The sequence below is a fragment of the Zonotrichia leucophrys genome, chromosome 2 (genome assembly GCF_028769735.1).
Source record: "Zonotrichia leucophrys gambelii isolate GWCS_2022_RI chromosome 2, RI_Zleu_2.0, whole genome shotgun sequence".
Classification (NCBI taxonomy): domain Eukaryota; kingdom Metazoa; phylum Chordata; class Aves; order Passeriformes; family Passerellidae; genus Zonotrichia; species Zonotrichia leucophrys.
The window spans coordinates 10,279,198-10,298,135 of record NC_088171.1 but is presented as its reverse complement, the minus strand read 5'-3'; the positions used below and the strand labels follow the sequence as shown (position 1 = coordinate 10,298,135).

Below are 18,938 nucleotides of genomic sequence, written 5' to 3'. Positions count from 1 at the left end.
ATGATAAACTCATACGAATAGTACAGAATGAAAGTTGATACAGCCAGGGACTAAAAATTTGATTATTATTAGAACATTCCCAGTTGGAAATGGTGGGGGAGAAGGGGCTTGTATGTCATTTTCATTTATTTACTGCAATGTTATTAGGAAAGACCATGAACATTTTTAGAATGCATCTATCTGGGACATGGAAGAAGAGAGAGACAAGTAACAATGTGCATAACATTAACAAAATATCCCCTGTAATACCCATATGGACATTTTCTTTTAAATGTGTTGAAGAAAATTTAGTTGAAGCTGGAGGATGGGAAAACAAAGGCTGTTGATAAGATTAGAGAGTGAAGTCTCTAATCAATGAGGAAACTGGAGGAGGGCATCCTAGTTAGCCTTGCACATTACGCCTTGAGAGATTGTGTCAGATAGGCAGGTGATGCAGGGGGATGTGGCTGATATCTGTCAGTCTGTGCCTGATAAAGGACCAAGGAGATAAAAGGTCTGTTTAAGGCCAGCATTAGCATGAGAGCTAATGACTCATGAGCAGGTTCAGAGCCAGACATAGAAGATTCTTCCAAGACATCTGGAGCCACCTTCCAGATAGGAACTTTGAACAAAACAGTGAGAAGGTGAAGCTTTCTGTATTTTTATATCAGAGGAAATGTGTTTTATGCAACACAGAGGAAATTCCTTTCACTTTTCTCATCCTATGCTTGGCTTTAAACTTTGTTGCTAAGCTGCCTCTTACACAAAATTGCGCTTCTGTTAATGCTGTCAGGTACTTATGAGAGGCTTATATGTTTCAAGGAAAACAGTCTGGAGAGAATCAATATCCACTGTTGTTTATGCTGTCTTCCTAAAAATACCTGTCCATAGAAATGCCTGGGACTCACTGTGTAACCCTACAGCAGGCAGCACAGAGTGATCCATGTCCAGGCAAAGCCAACCAGAGGTGCACTGACTCCTACAGGTGTGCCTTGAAATTCTGGAGCCCTCTGGAGCCCATGAACTGTCCAGTTATCTTTGGTGTAAAGCACTAAGTCAAATATTAATAGACTGTGGAATGAAACAAGAAAAAAAATATTTTTAAGAGAGTTTGCTACTGAATACTATTATCCTAGAAATCATGGTTTTCTGAAAGGTTTTCACTGTTTGCACTTGATTCCACTGTAGTGAACAAATGAAAATAATACTGAATAGCAACATCTCCTAAGAGGTTGCCAATTTATTATTTTTTTTTTAAATTTGAGATTTGGTACAATAATAACAAATTTCAACTCTTTGTCTTTAGACATGTAATTTGAGAATTTTTTCTTATATTGAATACAGACCCTGAATGTATTAGGTTTCTTTTTTGTAATACAGGTTTTAATTCCTTTTTCTGATTTACCAGTTACTCCAGGATTTCTCCTCTTTGTATTCATTTTCAAATAAGCACCTTTGCCCTTCTCCCTCATATCCACCATGTTTGACAGGTGCTGTTTGTAACCATTCATGAGCTGACTTAAAGATGTCCTTCAGATTCCTTCTTGAAATGCTCCTCTGTGGAGCATACAAAGTGTGCTCTGGGAACTGGGCTGTATTTAGTGTTACTGGCCATTCTGCCCGGTATTGCCAAGCTCTTACTTCATGGATCTGTGTCTGAATGCCATAAATACTCCTTGGGGGAGAGTATTTTAGATTGTTATTTTATTTTATATGGGTATGTAATATGTAAATTACATAGTTATATTGTATGTCTATATGTAGAGAGAGACACACATACAGTTATGTGTCAATATATAGAGATGGTGGGGCATTTTTTGTTTATATTTCTATTTTAAACATGTTCCCTGAACAATTATTGAGGATGCTAGGCACTACAATGATACCAATAATTAAAAATAATGATGTAAAGGGCACATTTTAAGACTTGTGGATCTTACAGCACATGTTCCTCTCCTTTGTGATTCTTGGTGGTATTTGATATATGCCTGCTACCTTCACAAACAGTCCTTTATGCAAATTTTTGACTTTGCATATAGTATTATCCTCCTATAATTTCTGATTTATTTCAAATTATTCAGTTCTGGCTTCAGCCACCATATTGTGACATTTTCCCATTTCCCGAAATGGGGTGCCCAAAATTTAGTGTCTCATGTTAAACAAAGCTATCAAGCTCATATTTTTAGCTGTTGCTTTCTTCTGTAACAGATAATAATTTATTTACCATTATTTGAAAGTGATAGGATTATTTGAGGAAATATCCTCATGTTCTGTATTTCATGTTCACTTATAGTATCAAATGCTCAGACCAATGTATCCTGTTGTGAATAAACACTTGATACTTCAGTGCATCCAAGTGATTCAGCTGTAGCACACATTTCTCCCTGGAGATTTAAAAATTAACTGTTAGAAATTGACTGTGGTAGAAATCAAAGAAAACCAGTTCAAGTTTTCTAAGAATAAGACTTGAAATTATATTTCAAACCCCTTAAATATCTATATTTAAGAATATCCTGCTTAATGCTAGGAAATTAACAGTCATTTTATTCATTTGAAATAGAAATGCCTTCAACCTTTTAGGGAAAGCAAGAGCAAATTACAGCCAAATTTTCATTTCACAAGTCATCTTCATCCAGGATAAGCCAGGGCCCCAAGGTCAATTCTTCAATTTGGTATCCTATTTCCATAATGTTATTCTGCAGTGTACTTTCATTATTACTGGAGCACTGCTCGCTTTCCTATTAGTTTTATAAATGGCTATGTTAATGCCTTTTTGCAGACAAAACCATCTTTTGTTAATATCCCAGTGGATTTCCTAAGGATTAAAATATAGTTTTAGGCAGCCATTGGTTCTATTTATATTTTTTTCATTGATGATTAGCCCTTGTCACCTACCCAAAAGTGGCATTGTTCGAACAGGGATCGAAGCAGTTTGTAAGAAGATATGAGTGATTGGCTTGACTGACAGAAAAGAAATAATTAGAAGCTGAAAATTCTAGGTATCTTTGTAAGATTTGGTAATATCTAAGGCAATGCAGTAGTAGAGAAAGAAGAAGAAAAGAGGTGTGGGGGAAACTCTATTCTGGCCAGGGAGTAGCCTTTGTTAATACAAGGAGTTCTGCAGATAAAACTGTTTTCTTTGTCTTTTCTGTGCTGTTAGTGGTGAGAAGATACCAGTGCAGCTCAGCTGGGGTGCCACTCTTGCCCCTAAAATCTTGCCAGTTTTGTTTCAGATAGTTAAATATTTACTTCTGCAGTTATAATAAATACATACCTTATGTAATATCCAGGACAAAAATGGATGGAATATGCCTGCAGTATTCAATAGTCTACATCCTTGATAGGAGGATTTGTGTTTACTGTGCATAAGTTCTCCTCATACCTTAGAGAGGGTGGAAAATAGAATTTCTTGAGAGCCATATTGATGAAATTTGATTTTTTTCTGGTGTATCTTTTGTTGGGGGAATAAATGATTTATGTGCATAAAATGAAATATTTTCAAGAAAGAGGATAATGAAAGAAGCTATTGACTGGTTACCTTGATTTTCCATACTCTACATATCTTGTGAACACTGTACAAGCATTTCATTAGATATACAACAAAATGCTGTTCATAGTAGCAGAGTATTCTGTTCTGCTGTGAAGCTTAGAATAGGATATTGCAGTTGGAAGGGACCTACAGGATCATCCAGTCTAACTCTCTGACCACTTCAGGGCTGATCAGAAGTGCAACCAAAAATGTTGTTAAGAGCATTGTCCAAATGCCTCTTAAACACTGACAGGCCTGGAGCATCAACTGTTTCTCCAGGGAGCCTGTTCCAGTGCTTGCCCTGATTCCTAATGTCCGCTCTAACCCTCCCTGGCACAGTTTTGAACCATTCCCATGCACCCCATCACTGGATCCCAGGAAAACAAACTCAGCACATCCATCCCAAATCCCCTCGTCAGGAAGCTGTGGAGAACAACAAGGTCACCCTTTGGGGTGACCCAAAGCCCTTCCCTGTTCTTCATAAGAAACACCTTCCATCCCTTTCACCAGCCTTGTTGTCCTCCTGTGGATGCATTCAAGGACATTCACATCCTTCTTAAATTGTGGGGCCCAGAACTGACACAGCACTCCAGGTATATTCGTCTGTTTTGAGCAGCTGTTTGTGCTGTGTTAGGTCCAGGTTAATACATTTATGAAGTGGATTTTTGTAACAGAAGGTGTGTCTTAGCAGGAGCTTGATCTTCCTGAGAACATCTACCCAAACAGCTATGTTTAATTTCTGAAAGTGAACTGATAAATGTTCCATACCTGACCTGCTGCATCTGGAACAAAGCCAGTGGGCTCTGAACCCTCAAGATGGAGCCTTTGGCCTTGCTCAGCAGAACACCAACTTTTTATAAAAGAGAAACCATTCTGTATGATTTTTTTCCATGCATCCTGATATATTTATAAGTCTTGGAGATATACAGTTTAATACTTGATTGTGGACCTCAAGCCCATCTGACATATTGTCTCTGAGGAAGTTATTTTAGTTGAAATTCTCAAACTTGAATGCTTAAATATGAGTATATGTGACAACTTAATAGCAGTCTTCTGAGTGTGGTTTGTTGTGTCAGGATCAGCTTGTGGTAGACACATACTTCAAAAAAGAAAAGAGAATTTTCACTTTAATATAATAATAATAATTCATGTTTTCAAGGCATTTTATACTCTGACTTGGAGAAAAGTTCAGAGGTCCTTGAAGTGGTGGGTACTTGTTCTAGCATTCCACACTGTGCAGATGGAACCAAATTAGATCCTGAATATACATGCATAATCTCAGAAAGGCTTTTTAACACATATGAAGGAAAAAGTTATTGTGGCCAAACTGCTTCTAGAGTTCCTCTGCATGCATTTAGCTAAATCGGTGCACCTGATTTTTGGGCTTACCCCTGTCCTGCTCCTGTTCAGGTGCTGATGTGAGCACCTGCTTTGGACATCTGCTCCAGGTTCACCTGACCTCACTTCAGGCTCTCTGCTGAGTGTGAGCTGGGAACTGACAGGCTGTCCACAGCCAGTGTAGAGAGGCACTTGTGCAGAGTGTAATTCATCCCTGCTAAAATCAGAAATTGCTTCCAAATGTATTCCATTCTCTTTCTCTCTTGGAGAGTCTCCTCTTGGAGGCTTTCCCTGTGCTGTTCTTAATTTCTTCTAAAAATCTCCATAGGTCTTGTGGCTTCCAGGGTATATGTGCTGCCTATTAGTTAAGATACTTTATATTAAAAACTGTCAAAGAAATGAAAGCAATTTCGTATGGTTCCTGAATTAATGACAGTCTGCTTGCACATTGGTTGCTTTCTGTTGGCATCTGGGTCCTAGTACAGACTGCCATTCTTAATCATATTTTAATTTTCAAATAAATTGCTTTCATTATCCTTTCATTTACAATACCATGTGTGCATTACTGCTCATTAATGTTTGTCATCTACTTTGCTGAGACTGGGTTTTTAAATAGCCATGGTTGCAATGCAGTAATTAAAGATGATCCATGTTGGTTTTGTAGAAATTATTCTGAAGCCTTCTTACACAAAAAAAAAAGAAAGAAAATAAAGAAAAAGAAAAAAAGAAACACAAACCCAGAGTGCTGTTAAAATCAATTCCTTAAATGTAGGGAGGCAGCTCAGCACAAGGCGTTGCCTATGGGTAAGAAGAGGCCACTTCTAATGCTTCTGCCTGAATGATGGCTAATGATGGATCTGTGTGAAAACTGTACATCTCTGTAATTACTGTTGGGTTTGAGTATAATATTTCACACTTGAGATAAAGTAAGTTTTTTCCCCAGCTATTTTGCAAAAATTTTTATTCCACTCTCTGTTTAATACTATTAGTTTCTATACAGCTAATTCCTTCCCCCTTTTTTTCTACTTCAGATACCAAAACCATGAAGGGACAGAAAAAACACAACAGGATTTTAAAATTAGTTTTGGAACAGAATCTCTACCAGAGAGAAGTCAAAGCAATAGTAGTAACCTCTGCCCTGGTTTTGGTCTACCCATATTTTATGGGTAGCATATGGAAATGCTTCCCATATCTGCATGTGCAGTTAGCATTTACTTGCCTGTGACACAACCTGTGAGACTGATTTAATGCACACACAAAATTGTGAATCTCCATGTCTGTGCTTATCTGATATTTTTATTCCTTTGCTCCTTAAGTGTCTGTGCTCAGCTTTTAAGACCTGGCCCTTAGGGATCCTTATGTGAACGTTCAAATGGAATGTCACTACTGATATGGCACAGGAGTAAGGGAACAATTATACATTATTCAAAGAAATTTAAATGGATTTTTGAGATAGGATGCTCTTTATGAACTGCCAGAGCATTAGTTGGTTTTTTGGTACTAATATTTTTTAAAGCAACTTCAGGATGTATCCATCCTTACACAACAGCACTTGGCCCCAAGGTGGGACCCCTTCTTGGTGGGACTTGAAACTTGAGTCCTGCAGTCACCTACAGAGTTTTATGTGTGGCACTGTGTGATCATAGCTGAAGAGGCCTCTCCTCTGTCAGGCTGCATTTTCTTCTGAGCTAAAGAGTTGAAACACATGCTGCTTCTTGCAGTCTGTATCATCATTTGCTTGCAGTGGTGCTTGTCAGCTCTCCAAGACCAAGGTCTTCACAGTCACTTCCTGCCTCAGTGCAAAAAGCAAAAGTGTGAAGAACCAAAATTAACAATGTGCCCATTTTTTTTTCCTATGGTTTATATATCTTCATGGAAGTATTGTGAAACAAAACTCTTTGAAAACATATTTTGGTGTTTTCACACCAAAAATTTAGCATAAATAAGACCAAATTATTTAAACAGTAGTAATTCCAAATACATTCAATTAATGATAAAGCAATAGATTCAAGTTTATGATTTTACTTATTTGACTGATAGAAGAAAACCCAGTACCTCTCTACTTGAATCTTCTCTTCATGACTGTAGTCAAACAATTCGAAATAGGTGTAGCACCTCCTCTTAGCGTTCATTCGCTAAAAAGTCAGACTGGATGCAAAGTGATAGAAGCCCCTCAGCTAAGGCTAAATCCATGAAGTTTTTTTTTAGTTTGTTCTTTTGTTATGGTTAATCCAGTCATCTCAGCCTCATGCTTTCATTCATATCAAGGTATTTATCTTTTCAGTTTATTGACTTAGTTTTTAATTTAGCCAAATGACCTGCAGAATTTTGGTGCTTCTTTGGTATCTTTGGAGTAAATCTGTCACAAATATACCCCTAAATTACTTGTCCAATCTTGTATGCAAGGTTTGGTAAGATGTGCCAGACTTAAAAACACTTCTTTATAAAAATTAGGCCATTTACTATGAAAAGAAATGTAGCCCTTGTTTGTTCATAGAAAGAATACTTTTACTTATTTGAAAATTGTCTGTTCTCATTAATAATAAAAAATGGAAGGAAATGAAATAGAGAAGTTGATAACCCTGCACTAGATAATCTAAGGACATTTCTAGATGAAGCTGCAGGTTCACTACTGTGAGTGTGGTTAGCTTTGGGACAATATTTCAGAAGTTATTTGTCACTGAAAGGATAACAATTATGCCTTTGTGAAATGAATTCATCTATCCCAGACAATGTAAGAGCCCAGAGTCCCATCCCTCAGTACTGTGACCTCACAAAGCACCTCAGCCCAAGCATGGGCAGTAATTTAAAATCATATCTGCAAAGGAAACTTCAATGCCTAAAAAATTTGTGTTTCTACCTCATACATCTTTGTTACACCTCTGTGTTACAGCAAAGCTTTAACATTTCCTGAAGGGTGTGGTATGATTCTAGAAACGTTTTGCAAATCCCTGTAATTTTTTGCATTTTTTCCGAAAACTGTGAAAAAACAAGAGAGCTGTGCTAGTCTGAAGCTTCAGTAAAAATAACTGCTTAAGCAAGTAGTTATGTTTAAGCATAAAGATGTTCCCATTAGCCCCTGGGAGGCTTGCAATAAATGGAAATTTAGGCATATCTTGAATAGTAACTTGGTGCATTGGAACTTTTATAGCAAGAGACTGGGTAACTGACATCCTGCAGAAGTACTTGCAGCCTTAAATGCTTGTGAATATTTGTCTTAAGTCAATACCTAAACTTTGTGTGAAAAGTAGAGAATTCCATGACTGTAAAATTTGTTCCAGGATATTCTTTTCAGTTTCTGGACATCTATAAATATGAGGGCTCATAGCCCATTGCATATGTAGCCTTGAGGATGGTTAGTCATTTATTGGGGTAGAAAAAAGGTAAACACATTTATTTTCTAATTTTGGATGTGCTTCATTAGGTGATTCATTCTGATGCAGTGAATGTGTCTAAAAATCTTCTTTTACTTGTTTGCCACATTTTCCTATGGTGGATAATGTTCTGTATATGCTGATTATAAGATGCAAATACAATGACAGTTACTATTCATCATGAATCTGGATGGCCCCAGATTTAAATTTTAGTAAATTTTTTAGATACTCAGGAAAGGTTATTATACTAAAAATTCATAATCAGAAGAGATGCAATAAGGCCTTTTTATTCCTGTTCAAGTACATGAAGAGTATCAATATTAAGCCTGAGAATCAAAATCTGTGCAGAAATGAAGAGAGGCGAGAAGAGCAGTGATACTCTAAAAGAAATATTGTTGTTTTTGCATGGATTTTCTTATTCTGGTCGTGGTTATCAAGGTTTGAGGAACATCCCTGCTCCTATGAGAGGAAGTACCTCAAAGCATTGAAGGTGCTACAATAGCTTTAGAATAAGCAGCCAACACTTACTTTTCAGTAATGTAATAGGGGATCTACACAACCCTTGTCTTACTGTATAAGAGATATCAGTGATGTCAGTGAATTGCTGAGAACCTGCCAACAATGTTAAAAAACTAATCTTATTTATGTAGGTATATTTTTCTGTTTGTTTTGTGATATTAAAATAAGCAGAGCAGAAAATGATAGATGATTTTTTGATTTTTTTTTTTCCTGAGTAACAGTCACTGTCCAGATAAGGTGAGGGCTAAAAGACTTCTTCATACCACATAATATGCCATTTTCATTTTGTGCTGCTTATAACCCTGAGTGTCACAGCTTTCTATTCTAGTCTGAATAGTCAATGAAACATTATGAAGCCGATAAGAAAAGCTGGTCCCCGTTCCTTGGCAACGGCTGTTAAGCAGAGCTGAGTGCTGTTGATTGAGGAGATTAGCTGCCAGAGATAAACCTCCTCTTTTTGCTGCCCTGCTGCTTATCTTTCCACCCATAACAAGTTGCACCAAATATGACAGCAGTCAGTGATCTGGGCAGAATATGAACTTTGCAGCAAATGAAATTTGTGCAAAACACTTTGGGTGCTGACGTTAAAATCTTGAATTTATTCAGATTTTGCAGGTGTCTTTATGGACTGTAGTTTCTTGGCTTAGGAATGAACATTTTTATTTGAAAGGGTGGTGCTCCAGATGTGAGAGAAATGGGATGTCCTGTTGCTACACTGAACATTCATAAACACTGAAGGTAGTAGCAAATATTAGTAACAGTTTTCTTTTGCTGCTGTTCTCAGTGACATTCAAAGAATGCATGAGCTATAAAGTAAAATTACTGCAGCTACTAGGCATGCAGAAGTTGGATTAAAAATTACAAATTGACTATTTTGGTTGATGTCTTAAGGAGAAAATGCTACTGTATATTAAACAAAAACATTGGATACATCAAATCTGCTTCTATCTGTACATGGCTTGGCAATCACTCTGGTTTCAGTCTATCCACATTACATTTCATGACAGAAGCATTGTTGCTGACTGGAAAATTAGTGCTGAAATATGACTAGGGAGAGAAGCTGGTGACTTTTTCCTTCCTCAAAACTTGCATTTCTGTTTCATTTCCCATTTTAAAAATATTAGCTTAGCCCTTTGCTTTCATAAGTGAGTCTGCAGTTCTGTTTGTGTTTCTGACCTTGGGGAGGTCTCTGGTGATTCCCACACCACCACCCTGGATCTGCTGGTCCTTTGCAAACCTCTCTGTTGGCCAGGGCAGGAGCATGGACTGGGCTGGTTGTTGGATACGTGGGGATTGGCAAAGAACTAGGAAAAGAGTGAAACTCTTGAGTTGACATCCCTAAGAAAAATCATCTGTGTGCAGAGATCTGGGTGAATACTTATCCATCTAATAAATGTCCTGAGTTCAGCAGTATTATTTAAATGTGTGTGATTGGCGTAAATAATGCAGCAGAAGCTTCAGAATAGTAGATTTTGAGTAGAGGCATTTTCCTTCAGGTAGGTTTGGAACCCCTTTCTGTTAGATCTATCAAAACATTCTAAAAAACAGTGATGGTTTCTGGTGGAAGAACATTCTGCTGGAATGGAGGAAGCAACAACAAACAGAGTTAATATTTTCTATGTGGTTTTGTTACTCCAATCAAGAATCTGGCGCCTCATAAGCAATATAGTATCAGGAAGACATTTAGAAAGATACAGTTTGATGCTCAGCAGTAAAGTATTATTTCACTGAGTAACTTTGCTGATTCTAAAGTCCTGGCTTTCAAGTTTTTTTATTTTGTATCTTTGATGAATGCTTTTTTGATCCTTTTGTAGCATGAATATTTTGTTCAAAATAATTTTTATTTATTCTGTCTTCTTTTAAGTGTATGTGCTGAGTGTACAACTTCTGTACTTAACCACTTCAGTTGCAGGATATTCTAAGGGTGTGAGCAGCTTAAATCCAGCCCCCAAAGTCCAGGTAAAGATTGGGGTTTAATTGTATACAGTATTGTAAAAAGCCCATTACAACTTATAAGTATGCACAAATGTTAGGTATTTTGTGTCAGTTGTATGTATTCTGCAAATAAATAGGAAGCAATTTGGGGTTGCACATGTCACATATATTGAGGGGTCTCTGTACACATTGCAAAAGCAAAAGAAATCTTGCTTTTCAGATCCCTTCTTATCATAATTTAAGATATTTCTGGTCCTAAAAGTTATTTTGATTAGTAGCACACAAAACTGAGGAGAATTTCTGAAACTGCTCCCAGCCCTGTTCCCAATCCCTGTTCCTGTATCCTTCCATCTGTCTGCAGGCTTACTTAGAGAGACTAAAGATCATCTGCTGTGCTGGGGACTTTTGTGCTGGAAAAGGCATTTCACCACAGGGCTTTTTCCAGCCCATGAATAATCTCCTTTGCCTCTCTCAATGTCCTTTCCAAAATTTACCATTCATCTTCAGATTTGGACTGCAGAACTGCATTCCCATGCTGACTTTACCAATGCTGCACACTGGATGATGTCACCTCCTTGCTCCCACTTATTGCTGTTATATGTTCCATGCATCCCCAAACCCTCTTTGTGCTTTTGCCCTCACATTGTCCCAGGCTGAACCCTGGGGTTTGACCCAGGCAAGGAGGACTGCAACTTGTGCTGCCCTTCACCTGCTGCCATCAGCAAAGCTGCAGGCAGTGCTCTGGCTCTGTCCCACGGCTGGGGAAAAGCCGTGTCCGGCCCTCAAATTACTTGTAACAAAAATAACTTTTCTGGATGCAGCTTCTGATAGGTGGTCTGAGGTATGTAGCATCATATTTAGCTATTTCAAAGCACAGTTTTCTTGAAAACTTTCAGGAGGAGCTGAACAGCTCCAGAATCGTTTCTCCCTGCTTGAAACTTGTTCTTATTCAGAATGTTCATTTTTGTCTTTTCACTCCATTTCTCCCAATAATGTCATAAATAATTAATCAACCAGGTTGCATAAACGTTGAATGTTTCTTGTAAAGAATCAGGTAGTTCAAGGCTTAAGGCTCTATATGACTGCTTCCTCTCTTTCATTTTTCTCTGAACTACTCTAGTTTCTTCATATCTTTCTGATATTGACATGGTCAGAATTTTATGCAGAATTCTGTCTTTTTTTTCTAGGAAAAAGGTTTTTTCTAAATGGGGAAGGGCACATGGCTTAGATTTCTCAGTATTGAGATAGCAATGTATGGTAAACCTGCATGTTAATCTTGCAGTCCAGTGGATAAACAGGTTAAAGGAAAAGATAGCTTTATTGTAAGCCTACTAATACTTGATTTATACTTGAATTTAAAGTATTTACCCTCTTGGAGGAGGATTTATATGTTTAAATAATTCCTCCGTTTTCTCCTTACTACCAGTATCGACCAGAAAGGGAATTGCTGCACTGAGGATTTTGATTGCAAGCTCTTCTTTCTTAGAAGCATCAGAGCTAATACAGAAAGCATAGCTTTGCTTAGAAAAGCCCTCTCAACATACTACAATTAGAATTTCTTGAGCTTTTCCTCAAAGGTGTTCTGGATTTGCCTCTGATCAGAATTAGAGACAGATGGTTCCTGTGGTTTACAGACTGTAGTGGTTATCTGGATGTGGGAGATGTTGATTCAGTCACCATTTTCTGATCCATTATTATCCTCATCACAGAGCCAAAACATACCTTTCATGCCATGTAGTTACCTAAGCTGTGGAAAGTTCAAGTGTGGTTCTCTAAGAAGTCCCAAGTTATTGAAGCATTATTCAGCTTGAACATTTGCTCTAGCAGCAGAATGTTAAGGCTTGCTTTCTATTCATCTCTACTTTTTCCTTTCCTTGAAGTCCCTCCTGCCCTCTCCTCCCAAGGCATGGCCATTATTTCAATGTTTGCAAGGCCTAAGTATGGCCTGTTAAGCTTCATTTCTGTGCTCTGAGTCACATAAAGTAGACATTGAAATCTGGACCTCTCAATCTCTTAGTTGAATAACTTTGGGGCTTTTGGAAAGCAGGCAGCACTTCCTTCATGGCAAGCCTGCTCTCCTCTTGGCTTTGTTAGCCTGGAACTCAGTTTTCACAGGCCTTTCCTTCCCTCATTTTGCTGTGCTGAGGATTTTTTAGTTACTTTCTCTAAAATTTACATATTTCTGTTGTAACTTAAAAAAAAAATCTCTAAGTGTGTAATGCTTTAGGACTGTACAATCCAGCACTTAAATTAGCAGGTTAACACAGAAATAGTTATAAAATAGTTATATTTCTTTTCTGTTGAAGATTTCTTTTTTTCTGTTTTTTTTTTTTTTTTTTTTTTTTTTTTTTTTTTTTTTAAGGAAGGACTGAGTCCTCCAGAACTTGCAGTCCAAATTACTCCTTGAGACTAATGGGACCCTAATTCCCAGAGGAACTATTCATGCCTCAGAATGATGTGGGGCTTTGAAATCCCAACCCTATCACAGTATTTGCACAACAGTTAACTAATGCTCCTGTTAATGTTAGCTTCTATCTTTAAATATGAGCACTTTCATAATCACCAACATCCTTCCCAATTCTTTTAATCACCAGAAATATTCAGGGGTTTCAGGTTTGGGGAATTTTTCAAAGTAGACCAACTATCCACCTTTTTCCCTAAATATCTGGGTCCAAAGAGGTGAGAAGAGGCATTAAATCTCATTAGAGTTCTTTTATAGGACTGTTTGGTGATCTGGATTGCAGCAGAATTTTTTTAAAGTTACCCTTCCCTTCCAGGTAGCATTTTATTCAGTTGCTGAAGAAGAGTGGATTTACTGGACTATTAGTTATCCATAGCATGGCAATTTTTTTGTTGGATTAAAAAAAAATCATGTTTAGACTGTCCTACTTCATTGTTTTCTGATTTTATGGTATTTCTATTATATTTGCAAAATACGTCTAAAAGAATTTGCTGTATTTTCCTTGAAGCTGAGGATTTACTTTTATTGCATAATATTTTGTGCCTCACACAGTAGCAAAGGCAGGATGCCTCCACAAACTCTTGTTAAACAGTCTCAATGTTCTTTCCTTACTTGTCTTTATTATGCTTTATTTCTAGAAACAAATATGGTAGCCTTTAATTTTAAAATCACATCTCTAAATTTTAAATAGCTGCCTTAAAGTCTTCCACCTGCCTGTCAGCCATCAGGGCAGGGAAGGACAGTGTGGGTGGAGGGTGGCTGGAGGTGCTCGGTTCTGTCCTGGGATGATGGATCTGGAATCAGGGAATTCAGGGGTGAGCAGCCTGTGCTCCAGGACTGATCCCTGTCCACTAGATGCCACTATTACTGCTCCTAAACGGGAACAGCCAAGGGCCACTGAGGAAAACAACCAGGGACTACGGAGATAAGCAAAATAAAATGACAAAAAGGGTTTAAAAGTTGAGCAGGGGGAGGTTTTCCCTTGGAAGGCTGCTCCCCCCTGATTGCAAACAGCAGCTTTTCAGCTCAGGCACTGCAGGATTTGCTGTTGGAAGCACTGGACTCACATTTCCAAAACATTGTGTGAGAAATGACACTGTAGAAGCCACTGCTGCTCTATCTGTATTAGCTCTACCTTACTCGCAACGTGAATATAAAAGTAGAGATATAAGTTATGAAAAAATATTTCTTAATAGATGGAATATTAAAATAAGTTGATTGCTGAAGACTTTACTTGTAAATGTTGACTATGGCTTTGTGGACTATATATTTTGAAATAAGCTTCCTGGCATACAACTTAATGTCCTCTTCAAGGAACAGTAACATTACATTTTTTTTCTTTTTAATTTTTGAAAAGGGATTTTGAAAAGGAACTCCATACTATGGGAAACAGCAGGGAGAGAATAATAAAATACTGTAACAATCTCCTTCATACTTCCTAAACATTTAACATCTGTGACCTTGAAGTTCAGTGTCTTGAGACTTTTGAGATGCAAATATTATGCTTCCCATTGGAAAAGGATTTAATCTCTCCAGTAGGCAATTCAGGCTCTTACTGAGGGTTGTAACACTGGCCTTTTTTTTAGTCCTGGACCTTACAGCACCTTAAACTACTGGCTAGGGGAAGGAGTGTGAAGTGATGTCCATATTCAGTGAGAAGAAAGGATTCTTTTCTTACAGAAGGTTAAGTTGCTGAAGAACGATGCCCATTGAAAACATTACAGTATTTTTTCTTGTTAACTGCAAGTGCACAAATGACGCAATCCAAGGTGGCAGAAGTTGCCATTTGACACACACTACTGGGTCTGTGGACTTTCTTTTTCTGCAGGAACAGAGCATAATGACTGCAGTATGGGGCAAAACTTGAATTTTATACAGAGCTTTAATTTGTTAACAATTGTCAGGTAATTAGTGTGAGGAAGCTGAAGCGTGACTACTGACACTGTCTGGAGAGCTGCTCCTTTCTGCTGCTGTAGGAGTTTGAAGAGCAGAAGAACCAGGTGCCTCAAAGCATCTGCTTGAAGGCTCCTTTGCAAAGGTCACTTGTCAGTGCCATGTGAAAGTTTCACTGCATGCAGATCTAAATAATTAATTACTGCACAGCACAATCTTTTAATTTACATATATCAAGCTTTCAGCTTCCTGCAGACAAACTCCAGTATCTCTATCAGTCTTCACACCTTTGCTCAAGTAGCAAAAGACACTCAACAAGAATTTTTTGCTGGTATTATTCAAAACTGAGCAATGTCTTGGATACAGCTTAATTAGTCACCAGATTAGCCATACATAGTGGTTCCAGGATGGGATATGTTTCTCTTGCCAAGGACAGGTTTTTTTTACTTAAACTTTTTTTGTTCTTCTTTTTTGAGATATGACTACCTATAAAGAACTTCACGAATCAGCTGCCCAATAAACAGTGCTGCCTTCAAGGTGAAGGTTGACACTCAGCACAAGTTTCCAAAGATTTTTTAATAACTCCTAAGCACTTGATGCCCATCTCCTTTACAAAGTGAACGAACTGGTGTAATCAACTCTTCAAAACTGTTTGAAGCTCTAGGTTTTTGTGGTCTCCTTTTACCTAATTCATGCCAACCATGAATGGTACTTCCTCAGTAGGTAATGGAGATCATATATATGCACTAATTCAGGACAAATGGCCAATAATAATGAATAATGATGGATGTTTCCCATTTTCTTTTAAAACTCTCTCAATGATCAGTCTTCCAGAATCTGTTTTTTGACTTGCTCATGGTTTAATCTATCAGTTGTAATTTTTTCCCTGGAAGTGGATAAATATTCAGTGTGAATATGTTTACCATGCTCCAGGAAGTTTTCTTTAGTAAAAGACATCTGACACTGTTTGAGATCTTATTGGGCACTTGAGTTACAGTAAATTTGTGTCCTTTACATAAATATTTGTTGAAATTCAAGATTTTAAATAAATCTTGTAAAAATTTATGTTTGTGTTTCTTCTCAAATTATAAGCCTATCAGCAAAAGAGCCAAATGGATAAAGAAGCATTTCACTGTTTCCTTTGGTGTATGGGTGTATTATTCTTCTGGTTTATTCTCTTCTTTGAGAAACAAATCTAGCAGCTCTCTAAGAACCAAAATGAGCATGCTTTGATGCAGATTTTTCCTGGTCTAAGTATAACTGTTAAGATACTATTATGGAAAATTCTACTTTTTGCTGACAGCAAGTGATAACACCTTAATAAAAAACATGTGTCCCTATTGCTCAGACTCACCCTTCCCTCATTCTGGGCTGGTGTAAAGAGTAGATGTCCTTTGCATGTTATGTTCCCTCTCCTAACACAACTTCAGTGGAGGTTCAGTATGAGCACACTCTCAGCAGCTATGGGCATACAGGCCATGGTGTCATTAAAGCATCACTCACTCTTTGAGTTTTCTCTGCCCTGATACATCTTCTGTAAAATCTGGGAGCTTTTCCACTCTCCTCTTCCTTTAAGCCCAGCTTTGGACATGCCTCTCACTGTTTGAGGCCAGCTGGTTGCACAGCAGGGTCCAGAAGGATGCACCATGTACTGACTTTCTGTAAATCCCACGGTGACTGGGATAGTGCATGGTAGACTAAGCTGGACATTTTAAATATTAGCTGTAATTTAATTTAATCTGTTTTTCAAGTAAAAATGAGCTTTGTGCTGGATCTAAGCCATTTCTGACCCCACATCTCCCATTTAGGTTTCGTGAAAGTAAAAGAGGGGCACTTTTGACATTTTTTCTTGGTAAAATGGCTCTCACTTGGCTTTTCTTCCCTTGCAATCTGTGTAATTGAAAGTAAGTTTATTTAAAAGACACCCTGAGAACTGAATGCCCAATCTCAATTTAATTTTTTAGGTCCTATATCTTGCCACAGAAACCTTATTAATTAAAAAAAAAAAAAAAGTCAAAACACACTCAAAACCAAACAAACCAACCCCAACCAAAAAAAGAAAGCCCCAAGCAAACAGAAAAATCTGGGAAAATTCCTACTTTTTTAGCAAAAGCAGCTGAACTATGAAATGTATTATTTGCACGACTCCAGTCCAACTGTAATCCCCGGCACAAAGATCCTCTGTATTTTAGAGCTGGTATTTGCCAACCACTCCTTGGGGCATTCTGCTCTCTCTCCTCTCTCCTTGTGCTGCATTTAGCAGAGCCCAGTGCTATTTGTGGTTGCAGCCCCTCCAAAGCTTATTATGCCCATATTTCAAGTACAAAAGCCAAAGTAACTTGCAGTTTCTCCCTGAGCTGTCCCAGTGTTTTTGACTAGATTGTATAATGCAGCTCAGGCTCATGTGCTAATTGTTAATTTTAGAATTTAAATGGGTTTTGTTCTATTCAAAGGAAGTAGGCTGAAGGTTTCTGAAAACTGAGTTTAGGAAAATGGTTTGGTGTCTTTTAGAGTTTGTGAGTGAATTAGCTTTTGCATCCATGGAGATATCCTTAAATGATACTTAATGCAAAAATATTTATTTTTTATGGAATGTGTATGCTTTTCTGGACTCTAAAATAATATTAGAATTATTTTTAAGGTAAATTATCTCTAAAAATGCATGGATATTATTTGTTTATGTAAATATAGATTTTGTACTAATTGTTTGTAGCCAGTAATGGTGGTATTCCAAAATACAGTTGGCTGTGTCAGGTTATGTTTCATTTTGAACAATCTTGTTCCTAAACACTGAGATGTTCTTCTGTTCCTTTCTGAATCAAAACCCTATTCCTGCTATCCATCCATTTACAAGTTGACTGATATTTATATACTTTGCTTATTTTCAACTGCAGCAGGTTTTTAAACAGAGATGAATATTTTAATCTGCTGTTAGGCTGCTTTTCACATTACATGTCAGAAAACCAAACCCTATCTGTCTATGTGGTTTCCAAATTAAACCTAGCTTCCAATAGCAAAATTAGATTCAGATGTAGGGTTTTAATTTGAATTAACTTAATTTGACAGTTGTAAGTGACAGGAGGATTGGAAAGGAGAAGAAAGAAAAAGTTGGCTAATTTCAATGAGGTATTTGTGTTTAACAGTGAGGGCTAATAATGCCCTTTTTCTGCATCCTGGTTTGGTTTATTTTCTTTTATGCCATTATTTGTGTTTAGTGAACAGCTGGGCCAGTAGTTCCCATTTGTAGTCTTTTAGCTCTGTAAAGTAGCACAGAAAGTAATGGACATTTGCAAATTAATGCTTACCCTTATTTTCTGCTCATCTGATGCAGTTCTCCTTTTGGAGCATAGATGTAGTATCAGAGCAGAAGTAATTACTGTGTTAAACTAGGATTGCAGTAGAATATTTTGCTAATTAAACTTGTTGCATTTAAATTGCTTCCTTTGGATCACTATATAGAAGAGAACTATTTTGAACAATAAATGAAACCACTTTCTTTCTCAGAGACCCAGAATTGCAGATGGTCAGATTGTATGTGAAGCACCTAGACTCTGAATTAGGCTTTTGTATGAAAGGGAGAAAGGTAATTTGAATGTTTGAACTCCCTGTTCCTCCCACACATACACAGGAAGCTTGCCTCAAAATGAACAATTCTCTAAATAAAGACTAATAAGAAGCTAAATTAATTAGAAGGTGTGATTTGAAAAGACATTGATGAGAAGAGTCTGTCATTTCAGACAAATGGAATGGAGCTAAATAAATTAGGCCACATTAATATCTCATTGTTCTGTGAGGAGCTTTCTTTTATTGCATTCATTAGAGGGTACTTCTTGAAATGAGCCTTTACTAGCCATTATGGATTCAGTTCTCATTTACCAATGCCTAACACACAGCTCCCACATTAAAAATG

General features: G+C 37.4%; 1 protein-coding gene across 1 annotated transcript in view; it reads left to right on the top strand.

Moving 5' to 3' along the window:
• PTPRN2 (protein tyrosine phosphatase receptor type N2) overlaps window positions 1-18,938 on the top strand; it is a 634,908-nt gene that overhangs the window by 142,290 nt on the left and 473,680 nt on the right. The gene's annotated exons all lie outside the window — the stretch shown is intronic.